Source organism: Ursus americanus, chromosome 9 (assembly GCF_024610735.1).
Source record: "Ursus americanus isolate L20-20 chromosome 9, mUrsAme1.1.p, whole genome shotgun sequence".
Taxonomy (NCBI): Eukaryota; Metazoa; Chordata; class Mammalia; order Carnivora; family Ursidae; genus Ursus; species Ursus americanus.
Window position 1 is genome coordinate 50,736,718 of NC_142135.1, and position 12,531 is coordinate 50,749,248.

Sequence of the window (12,531 nt, forward strand, 5' to 3'; positions counted from 1 at the left end):
CCCCAGTTCTCTTGGATATGGTCTGGATTCCTTAATAGGGGTTATAAGGTTATGCAAGATCTAGCCCCGCCCTTCTTATCTCCCAACCTTTTCACCCCCCAATCCCACATATGCCAGTAGAGGTCAGACTAGATTTATTTCAGCTTCAGCAACATACCTTCTTCTGTCTCATGCATGTTCACAACGAGCTGGGAGGGTTTTTTTGGTTTTCTTTCCCACCTCCCATTTTGAACTTCACCCTAATCCCTGCTTATCCCACCTTCACAAGTTCCATTTCTATCTACACATTAGGTCTTAGCTTACCTGTAACTTCCTCCAAAAGCCTTCCTTGACCACTGAAGTATAGCTTTGTTTCCTCTCTGAGTATTCTGCCTTTTCCCCTTCAGACTATCTACCACACTCTGCTATGATCACCTCTTTTTGTGTCTGTAAAGATAAGACGGCAAACACCATGGAGGCATTCTTAGTTATTCTTGTATTCTTATCATCTAGCTCAGTGCTTGGCAAATACCAAGTTCTCTGCAGATATTTACTGAACGAGTGAGGTCTCAACATCTAATAGCACCCTTCTTATGTTTCTGGTTTGAGAGCAGTAACTTTATGCACACCTCAAATAATAAATTGTCTAAAACCAGCCCACACTGTCCCAGACCTAGAAAAACAAAAGAGCATCCCAAGTAATCGATTTGAAAAACAGAACATGTATGAAACACCCCCAAATCTTGTAGATTCGCTTCAGATCCAAGGTGACAAGATGTGAGACAGGAAAAATACAATAAAATTTAAGTCTCTTTTGCTACAAAATTGAAGGAGACTTTACAAGATCACGCAAAGTTCATGTGTATCAAGAACTTCTCCACATGGAGAACTTACAGTGATTTGGGTTCACTAAAAATGGACTTAGGTCTTACAAAGAACAATTTCCATAATAAGGATGAGCTCACTTCCTTCCACTAGCCCCCCCGCCCCCCACGCTGCTCTTTGCCTCCCCCCTCTACTACAATTCAAGCCAGGAAACAATACAATTCCTCAAGAATAATTTTAAAGATAAGATTAACTCGATTACATTTCTTCAAACTCATGTTATAGCTTGTAGAGAAACCTCAGTGCTGACATAGCCCTGTAGCTTGTATACTTTGCTGACGGGTTTACTAAGGAGTTCTTAATTTTTGGCTCCATATAAAGATAATGGGATTGAGTAGATTTAAAATCCTTTTAGTTCCTATTCTGGGCCAAGGCAAACTAGCAAAAATCAAGTTCCTGGGGAACATTATTAGGTTTCTTGTCCCCTCTTTACCAAGTCTCAACATGATTACTTCTGCATAAATATGCAAAAGCCTATTTTGAAGGTTATAAGCAGCAGCCCGTAGATCTCTGAAACTCATCTTGAATTTCTGTAAGAATGTTCATTGTAAAATCTAAGGTTTTCTTTGTCACTCCCTAGAAGAAAGTGCTGTAGGTTTTTTTTTTAATAAAGATTTTATTTATTTATTTGAGAGACAGAGAAAGCACTAGGGCTGGGGAGAGAGGGAGAGAGAGAGAGCGGGAGAGAGACAAGCAGACTCTCCACTTAGTGCAGAGCCCAACGTGAGGCTCGATCCCAGGATCCTGAGATCATGACCTGAGTGGAAGTCAGATGCTTAACAGACAGAGCCACCCAGGCACCCCGAAAGTCCTGTAGATCTTAATATCAAGAATTATCGTTCTTGTCCTGAGAAGCGGGTTTCCTTTTAGCTGAGAGACCACTAAGAATGCATTAAAATTATAAACCTCAGTATCTCACCCCAGATATACAAATGTTTAAATTCTATTGGTGGGCCCTGAGCGATTATAGTTTTATTAGCTCATCAGGTGATTCAGATGCACACAAGTTTGGGAATCCCTCTTATAGGTGACAATCATGTAATTGAGTAGTTTTCACATTCAGCCACTGACAAGCTTAGAAAACAAATTTACGGTTCATTGGTAGGTGTATAGACCATTTTATTATACTTCTTAATTATTTTTCTGTCTCCCTGTGTTCGCATCTTCGGTTTGTATTTATTTCCTCTTTCACCTCACTTCCAATTTAAATTCTTGTCATAGTACATAACCACATAAGCCATCTTAAATTCTTTGTGGAACATGACAAGAAACAGGCAGAGAGCCAGACAAGTATGTAAATAATTATTACACTCAGCTTCTGTAGAGAAAGAAATATTCTTGGCAATTGGTGCAGAGTTAGCATCCTTGACTGACCTGGAGAAAGCTCCATGCATGTGTGTGAGTCCACACACACACACACACACACACACGCACACACACGCACACACACAGGCTTGCTTATGCTAGGGGAAAGGGGAAAGGAGGCCACACATGTGAATTAAAGAACTATTGTACTTCTGCTTTTCAGTGAATGATTTTTAAATATTTCCACCAAAAAGCAACTGTACTCTTTGCGGCTCATTAAACTTATGGTACATGTACCAGCTAGAAAACTCCTGTATGAAACAGTAACGTGGGTAGATGTTTTGATGAGACTACCCTTCTCTCTGCTGGGCCCTTTCTTGGTTGGCCCCAACCCTCTCCATCTTAATCTCTGCCTTGTCTTCTTTTACTGAATCCCCAAAGAAGGCATACATTTATAGGAGTTTTAGAGAGTGATTCTCAGAATTACTGGAAGGGAGGGGGACCGTAGGCTGTTTTGATATGTTTCAATGAGGGAAATGCACTCTCTGCCCTTCTGTCTTTACTACAACCTTCTGTCTTTACTACAACCACCAGCCTTTGAGAATCACTGTAAACGGGGCTAAGCCTGGAACTGTAACATATGGGTAACTGTTTGCTTTATTTATCTGAGTGACTGATCATGTGTCTGTGGCTGGGAGAACCAGATTTTTGTCTCCTGTTTTACTCTCCTCAGTCATTCCCAGGAGGAGGCTCTGGTGAGACCACAGTTTGAGACATCTCAGCTAAAGGACCTCGGGGAGGCTTCGGGTTGATGTAGGCTGACACAAGCTCTCTGTCCTAGAAACCAGGCTTGAGGCTGTTAGGGTCCAGTGCATTTGCTGGTTTTTCACTTTTTGGATATCTATTTGTCATACAGCTCCCTCTGTTCTGAGACATAAGTGATGGCTAGTCTTCACCAGACCAAGATCAGCTTTATAAGAATTGGGTAAGAACTGGGTCAGTGTGGTCCAGCTGAAAACCCTAGAGTCTGATAAATCTAATTGGGAAATGTTCTTCAGTGCTCTGTAGGTCAGCACAATGTTCGTCAAACTGCTACTATATTTTGACATAAGTATTACACAAAAGGTCCACTTGAAGACAAGATCCTTCAATACAACCGACATTCTGAGAACCTATTTTGGGCTAGGTAAGGTGAGCTGCAGACAAGAAGTGATAGAGTTAATAACAAGAGCCAGCACTAGCCAGCATTTAGTGAGCATCTGGCAAATACACATACTCTAATGAAATTTGAAAAAGTTGAGCATTACTCACTTTTTACCATAAGAGAGCTATTCTGGACCATAAGTCCAGGATAGATAAGAAACTTGCCCAAAGCCATGTTTTAGAGATAGAACCCAGAGCTGCTATTTTCCCTAACTATGGAAGGCACCACCTCCATCATGGTGTGTGGGGGTGTGTGTGCGGCGGGGGGCGCGGCAGGGTGGAGTGTGTGTGAGTGTTAAAAGGTACGTAAATCAATAACTACAATACCAAGAGGAAGAAAATAAGGGATGTAGGATGGGAGAAACACCAACACGGTGCTATGAAGGAGGAAAAGACTCTCAAGAGGAACTGGAAACTGGTTTTTGAATTGATTTTGAAGGCCATAAGAAATGGATGGGATTGGGAAAGATGGAATTGAGACTGGCATATCATGAAGAAGAAACTGAGAAAACGCCTGGAGACTAGAGAGGACTGGTTGGTTTAGGAGAGGGGTAGTTCTCCAGTTTAGTGGGTATTCAGGGTAGGTCCCAGGGCCCATTGTGGAGAGCTCTGGAGGCGCAGCTGGGCCAGGGAGTATCTCTAATTTGCTAATGGACTATTCATGGTTGTTGGGCAGCAGAGAATTGACAGCAGTTGTGCTTAAAAAGACAAACGGGTGAATTGCATACAGAGATGGTATTTGAAAAGCACGGAGGCCATAGCTGTGTTAAGGTGGTGGAATTATTAGTGATTTTTTTTCCTTTTATATTTCTAGCCAATGTAATGTTCCTATATGTTCTCTGTAAATATAAAATAAATACATAAAATGCAAAAAAAAAAAAAATGAAAAGCACGGAGGCCAATTAAAAGAATTTCAAAGAAGTCCAAGAAAGAATGAGGGCAACTTGGCTGCAGGCAGCAGGAACTCATGGGAAGAGGACAGATCCAAAACACGGACTCAGGACTTTGGCAGTGATTAGAGAGTAGGAGCAGATTTTGGGATGAGCTCAGTTTGGGACACGTTGAGCTTCAAGCAAGAGTAGGAAATTCATGTAGAGATGCCCAGAAGGCAGTTGGGATAGCCCCCTACAGTTAAGAAAGGGAGATTTGATAAAATGTGAGAGATTTTTGCATAGAGGTCTAAAGGAGAAGATGGGATTGCAGAAAGAAGGAAGAGATGGGAGGGAATAGATGGTGGTTATCAACTGTAAACACACTCTGTCTGGGGAGCAAAAATAAGTGTGCCAATGAAGGAAGAGATGTATAGAATTAACTGGCAAACTTACCCTTACAGAACTCCCCATGCACGAAAGACTTAAACAGGGAAGAGCCATCCCTATGATCTTAATAAAGGTTGGATGACAGGCTTAGGCCTCCTGATTTGTGATATTCAGGATTCCTTGGGTTGTTTCTTGTGGTTGTGTAATAACTGTCAGCCTGAAATAACTTCTCAGTTTTCTCCTTTTGGTTTGTTTTATTTACTAGGTCTTGTATAATAGCAGCAGATACCAGCAATTGCTCTTTAAAATACAAGCCTAAAGGGTAGGCTGGGCGAGATCCGCCCCACAAGCTCTTCCTGCATCTAGTCATTTTTCCTGCTTTCCCTCTTGCTGGAAGGTGATCCCTGCTTCATTACCAAGGAATTACCTGGGCATTGCTGCAACCTGAGCAAACATTTACTCAAGCCAGAAGCCCTTCAAATGGCAAGATTACTCTTTCAATATTTACCATTCTGCCCTTGGCGACTGAGACCAGAACACCGTTGATGACTTTCAAACACCCAAAGAAAGGTTAATAGATTTGAACGATGGCTATCATGCTCTTAAGTCACTTGGCAAGTGGCAAATAATGGCGTAGGGCATACAGCCATTGCGGGAATAGCTACTATAAAATAAATACCTAATACCATGGAAATTGACCTGTTTATTACAGGCGTTGGTTGTGCTCACCGCAGGCTCAGTAGCTCCTGAAGGGGCTGCTCCACCATTTCTCTCCGCCCTCCGCTCTCCACCGCAAAGCATCAGTGGCTTTTAAAGGGGGAGCCGCTCGGCCCAGCGTGAATGTGGCTTTGGCTTCTTCCTGCCTCCTCTAGCTGTAAAATTCAGGAGAGGAGGCAAATGAAAATCCGTTTAAAGATTTTAAATCTTCTAAAGAATCAGATCTTGTTCATTTTAGACTCTGCCGTCTTCACCTACTCTTTAAGAAATTGGAGAGGACATAGAATTCCAAACTAATTCAGATCCGCCAACCAGTACGGGGGAGCTGTCTGTATTTTGGTTTCTCGTGGAAGTAGTAGAGTCGCTTGGTGAGAAGGGCTTTGGAGTCAATTAGTCCCGAGTTCAGTTTTCACCTCATTGATTCCATTACCAGGAAGACATCTAACTGCATTATTCTGGAGAAGAGCTGTGACGGGCTTTAGGCCCTGGATTATGGGGAACAAGCAGACAGTCCCTGCTCTCATGGAGCTTATCTGTTAGTTGGAGGTGATGGCAATTTAAAAAAAAATGCTGTAATAAAAATCAAAGCAGGGCCACAAGGTTCAGGGTTCCTGTGGGGTCAGAGCTGTCGCGTACCTCTCCCTGCCTCCATGCGGGCTTAGGCAAATTTCTTAGCTTCTCAGTTTCCTCATAGAGTTGTTGGGAGGATTCAGTTAACTAATACTTACAAATCACTAAGTACATAGTCCGGTGGGTAGGAAACACAGAATGAACACTATCGGTTGTTATTTTAAGCTCCCAGGGGCAGGATTTTGAATCATTTTCCTCACTCAGCGCTGTATCCCCAGGGCCTAGAGCTGTGCTGATGCATGGCAGGCATTTAATAATATCTGCTGGCTGAAAAACTTTGATGAGGAAGAGAATCATAATGGGGAAAAAAAGACAACAGTGGAGATAAAATTAAACAATAAAAAGATTCATAGACTGCTTGATGGAGCCTTGGTAACCTGAATGGAACAAAATGGAGCTTTTTAGGGAGAAACTAAGCCCCCAGAGTAAGCTCAAAAACTCTAATTGTAAGGGGTGCCTGCGTGGCTCAGTCAGTTAAGTGTCCAACTCTCGATCTCAGCTCAGGTCTTGATCTTAGGGTTGTGCGTTCAAGCCCCAGTTGGGCCCCACACTGGGTATGGAGCCTACTTAAAAAATAAAAATAAAATAAATTTAAAAAAATTGCAGTTGTAACTAATCCTCAAACGAAGGAATCAGATCCTTTCTTCTCTCTGTTTGTCCACCAGGGGGAGTATACTACCCACCACAAGTCAGCCTTTCCCAGCACCTCTGAACGTGAAGCTCTTTGAAAGGGTAATGAGTTAACGGAAGCAGTAGAGCCTGAGGCCTCAGCCTGTTTTAATTTAAGGAAATAGTTCAAAAAAAGGTCTCAGATCAAATAAAGTGGTAGCCAAAACAACTGATCAAAATGTGATTCAGAGAGTCTTTCAAATTTTGAAAGAGAAGAATAAAAATTAAAGAAGATCTATTATGAAGGGTGTGTATCTGCTCATTTCGTAATCTTTAGGTACTCAAATTACGATGCTGTAAACATCATTATGGAGATATTCCTTGATTATTTTAGAAATCAAAGTTTGCCAATATTCATTTTCTGCATATATTTTTTACGATTTTATTTTGGAATACTCTCACCTGATGTGGGGCTTGAACGCACAATCCAAGATCAAGAGTGGCACACTCTACCGACTGAGCTAGCCAGGCGCCCCTTTGCACATTTTCTTGCCTGCTTGATCCAGATAATTTGTGAGTTATAATATTTTGTTTTTCATTAAAACCTCTTTCGATCTCATATTCACGGGTGGGGTTTGTAAAGTATAAATGGTGACTGTTAAACCAGTGTCGAACATATGTTGCCATGATGAGACTAGAAGCATAAATAGAGCATAATCTCCAACGGAGCCCGGTAATCCTTTAAGCTCCAGGGGTTGTTGGTAAACGTGGCCTCTGCATGCTGCGCTGATGAATCCCAGGTTCCTTCCTCAGGTGACAATTACGTGACTTCCTGGAACTCTTAGGTATGACACAGTACTACTTGAATGAAAATTATTTTATCACAATAAGAACAGTTTGAGAAATGCCTTTATTTTAGTATATATGTATAAACAACAATGTTGTGTGGAGTTTTTCATGTTGGTTAAAATTTCAGTGACTCAAAGCTATGAACCAAGGTCATTCTATGATTCAAATTCTAAACTCAAGGAGGCATCTGCGTGAGAGCCAGCTACCTCCCCAAAGGTTAAGGAGAAACATACCTGTTGGATCTGGCTCTCATCGAGGGGTATGAAGTTGCTCTGAGGCGAGAATGCAGCCATCTTTGGAAATGCAGTTTGCAGAGTCAGATGCTTTGCTCCTCCAAACCCAGAGAGGCAGAGGTGCCAAGAGAATCCTCATAAGGCTTGGCCCTGCCTGAAAGAAAAGACACTTTCCCCCTTAATTAAATGTCTGCTTAGTCAGGGACTTGTTGATCTGTCCCATTCTCCTTAAGCAGGGGGAAAGTTAATTGGAGTGACTTGGCATCACAGGGATTGCCAAGTAAGGAGGGGAGTCAGGGCTGTTGGGGGTTTCTGGGAGGTAAGGACGATGGGTCCCACTAGTCCTGCCTGGAGACAGCTGCAGAGGGAAGATGAGAGAGCTATAGAGCTGCTGGGAAACCAAGCAAAAGGAGCAAAGAGGCGTAGGCAGAGGAAGAGCATGTGAATGTGCAGCTAGATGTCAGCAGCAGAGGTGACCACACTTAAGAATGAACCAGCAATGCCCAGGAAAGCTTCAAAGGCTTGAGCCTGGCTTGAGTAGGGCAGGTTGGAGCCGCTGTCCACCCCTAATGACCACAATACAGCTTAGCAGCTGTGGTGAACCAGGGAGACAACTGCAACCTCCCAGTTAAGTAAGGAGATGTTAGTCTTCTCAGGACACTGGGGGAGCTAGCAGCCAGAAGAGGGAAAAGGGAAAGCTTCCTAAAGAGCAAACCATGCCCCCTCCCCTAAAGAAAAACACAGGAACTGTATATTTGGATCTAGCCAGAGCTGGGGTCATGTGGGAAAGCTTTCTTAAATGTGTAATTTAAAAAAATGAATAGAAATGAGTCTTTTAAAGATGAAATGAGACTCTATGATAACCAATATTTATTGGAAGTTATAAACTATGGCCCATAATCATGAAGGGACTCAATAACCAGTAAGAAGGGGAAGTTCCAACACCATGTGTATGGAGGCAGCTACTAGAAGATATAAAAATCCCTTTATGTTCAAACCCCCAACATTTTTTTCCCTTAAAACTAATTTCAACACATTTCACACAAAAAGGGAAGACGGCATTATTCCGGTTCAGTCAGGAATCGAGTAACGGTGTGCTGAGACACACACCTGGTTTCTTGTGCCCCCAACCTCGGTGCCTCCCGTTATGACCTCACCAGCTGCATTTTGTTGGGTTCCCGCAAGTCATGGCGGCTTAGAGCTCCGAGCGAGCCTCCCTGCGCATTCCTTTCCATTCACCGATCTGATAAACGTGCTTTCTCAAATCCTTCCCTTTGAACCCAAGTCAGATGACCTACCTAAAATCCAGATCTTTGCCCAATGTGTTTAGCCACTTTCTGTAACTCTTGGGCCAATGATGGAACCTCGTTTTCTCATTGACAAAATTCAGGGATGAATCCAGAGCCTTTTAACCCTTCTACTTAGTAAGGAAGAGACTTAAAGGATGCATTATCCCAAAACGTAGAGCAAGGCAGAATTTTTAAAAAGTTCAAAATGCGTTTAAGTAGACTCATGGCTAAGAGATGAGAGTGTAAAGAGTAATGTAAATAGAAAGAGATGAGAAGAGTACGCAAAAACCTGGTTTTGGAAATGAGTTTAAGGAGAGACAGGTTGTAATGACGTTAAGGGGAGGAAGGCAGTTAGGTAATGGGGGCTAAGTCTGAGATCTTATAACTGTATTTGAAAACAATTCCTTTGAGCTATGAGAAAAGAAAGCATGCAGGGAGGCTCAGGAGAGACAGAAATAGTTTCCGAGCTTGGGAACTAAATAGCAAAATGAGGTTGATAGTTCAGGAGGAGGCAGGAAGAGCATTCACATGGCTTGATAAAATTAGCATTCAAGCCGGCTGTTCAAATAGAGAGGGTCTCCTGAAAACAGTCAGAAATGCAAGAAAATCAACAACTGCTATAGCAATTCAGAGATACAAACCATACCGACACGGTCCTCAAACTGCCCTCAACAGACCCAAAGAGGGGGCCCGGAGGGGGGATCAGAGGCCAGGTTGGTTCATATGTCCAATGAAGAGAACGTTACCACTGATATCCTCAGCTTGCAAAACTCAATTTTCCTTCCATCTCCTAAAGCTCTTGGTCATCTTAACTACAACAGGACAAGGAGAAATAATTACAAACATACAACTCACACACACACACTGAAGTTCTGTGTTAGGGGTAAGCACCAAGTGTTTCAGAGCCATGAGTAGGAAACAACCAGCAGAGTTTTCCTGGGGGCCGGGGCGTGGGGATAACAAGCCAACAGCAAGCACAAACGCCATCCTGCAGATCGAGACACTATATTAGTAGAAGCGACATGACACACAACTCACCGTCACTCCTTTAGAACGTTCCTCTTTATTTGAGAGCCTGAGGAGTATGTTTTTCAGGTGCTCTTAGCTATCTTGTCAGTGTCATTCTAGTCCCAGCTGTGGCTCGTCGGCTGTCGCTATCTGAATCCTGATTATGTGTGTGGGGCTCTGTGGGTGTAGATCAATAAAGCCGTATTAGATAGTAATGTGTGTCCTCTTCTGTGGCTGCTGGGGCAAATTCCCAGCAACTGGCTGACTTACAGCCATAGGAATCCGTTCTCTCTGTTCTGGAGACCAGAGCCTGAAATCAACATCAGTGGACCAACCTCACAATGTCAGCAGACGTATGTTCCTCCTGATGGCTCTGGGCTCCGGAGAACTCCTTCCTTGCCTCTTCCAGCTCCTGCTGGAATTCTGGCAGCTTCTGCTAGTGCTCAGTGGCTTGTGGCCCCACCACTCGAATCTCTGTCCTCACGTCACCTTCTCCTGTGTATGTGTGTGAACCTCTCCCTTGCAAGGACACCTGTGATGGCATGTAGCCCTCCCTTGGTTAATCCAGGGTAGTCTCCCATCTCAGGATCCTGAAATCACATCTGCAAAGTGTGTGTGTGCTCACATGTGGTTGTAGATAAATATCTTCTGCTATTCTAGCTAGTGTTCAGCTAACCGAGACTCCTTAAGTCTTCTCAGAAGTGGAGAAGCATGGCCCTCAGCTGTTAATTACTGTGTGATGCCTGCTGTCCCTCTGTGTGCCTCAGTCCGGCACCTCAGGCCTGTTTCTCGTGTCTCCTGCCCTGTGGTGCCATCACTTGTGTGATGACTGAGAAGTCACAGCTCACTCACTACCTACTCTCCAAATAGGAATCTTCTCTGATTCTTTGTTGCTTGAACCCCGAAGTACACAGCAAGACAGAGCCCAGCCCCAAGGGTCCCTTAATATTGTGAGTGGCTGTCTCTGGGTGCGGGACCCTTGACCTCTGAGGCTCTCTGGTGCCAGGAAGTCTTTAGTGACAGGATTTTAAGAGCCTTCATGATGGAGCTGCTTGTGCCCCTCTGGTGAACAGTTGTTCTTATCTCAGACACTGGGATGACTGCTTATCAGGCAGGACGTTCACTGACCCCACTCAGGGAAACAACTGTTCATCCACCAGGCTCCAGGAAAATTACCCAGCTGTATTAAGGCTGCAAAACCAGTAGCCAAGAGCTCTGTGGCTTGGCTTCAGAATTATTATTGCGACTAAAGACTCAGCCCCCATCGGAAACAATTGTGGAATGAGTTCAATCATAAACAGTCTAGGCCTGCCATCAGACAAGGCAAGCTCACACCGACATGTCTTCCTCTGGTGAGCCTGGACATGCCCAGCTTCTGAAGCTCCAAAAGGAGAGTTGATCCAGCTAAAACAGACGCTTTGAGATCCAATTCCCAGACTTCTGTTACTGAAGGTCTTCGTTTTTTTCATTCCCTTCCTTGCTTGCTCACATTCTAGCAAAGTCCTCCCTCTATCATGGTACAAATGACACAACATTATGGTATAACGCACAACTGGGACAAAGATGAGGAAGGGTATATTTTATAATTAGAAAACCTACAAAGCGGCCACTGTGGGTGTGAATAATCTCCACATGACAGATTTCTTAGGAGGATTTTAGAGACAGTACACTGATTTTTTGGGGACTGTTTGCACTGTTTCTTTCTTTTTTTTTTTTTTTAAAGATTTTATTTATTTATTCGACAGAGATAGAGACAGCCAGCGAGAGAGGGAACACAAGCAGGGGGAGTGGGAGACGAAGAAGCAGGCTCCCAGCGGAGGAGCCTGATGTGGGGCTCGATCCCGTAACGCCGGGATCACGCCCTGAGCCGAAGGCAGACGCTGAACCGCTGTGCCGCCCAGGCGCCCCTGTTTGCACTGTTTCTAATTTTATTCCATCGGCTCTGCCAAACCTCATTTACTTTGCCACTTGCGGGGGCAGGTTGCTTGAGCCCAAGACTGGGAGTGAAGTTACATGGTCTATTCCAATCTCCTTTAGAGACTAATCTACACTTCTAAAAAAGTCACAGACTCTTTTTTGTTTAGTCCTTCCCTCCATTAAATACACGTTATAGTAAATTATTGATACGGGTCCCCTGAAAATGGAAAAGACTGGGGCTTCATGAAGGGTTTAGATTGTTTGAGAGAAAAGAGCAATGTAAATGCAAGATATGACTTCCATTCATAGATATCTTATTAGTTGTAGACATAAAAGTTGACTAATAAAATTATATTATTTTAAATAAAACCTAGCAAGGGGGATGGGGTAAATTGGTGATGGGGATTAAGGAAGACACTCTTTGTGATGAGCACTGCACGTTGTATGGAAGTGTTGAATCACTAAATCCTGTACCTGAAACAAATATTGTCCCGTTTGTTAACCAACTATAATATAAACTAACTGTAGTTAACTGACTGTAATGTAAATAAAAACAAACAAAAAGAAGCATATTGGAAAAAAAACATAGTAAAAAGAACATTGTACTTTCACTGCAGGGATAAGGAAAAATGTATATCTATGGGGAAA

At 43.2% G+C, this 12,531-nt stretch overlaps 1 long non-coding RNA gene across 1 annotated transcript; it reads right to left on the minus strand.

Annotated features, from left to right (window-relative positions):
* Positions 1 to 5,365: 5,365 nt before the first annotated feature.
* Positions 5,366 to 10,136, minus strand: LOC148109466 (uncharacterized). The gene is made up of 3 exons (XR_015725645.1): positions 9,997 to 10,136; positions 7,670 to 7,823; positions 5,366 to 5,503 (listed from the first exon to the last, which is right to left on the minus strand). It is a non-coding gene; the product is annotated as an uncharacterized LOC148109466 (long non-coding RNA).
* Between the last annotated feature and the right edge of the window lie 2,395 nt (positions 10,137 to 12,531).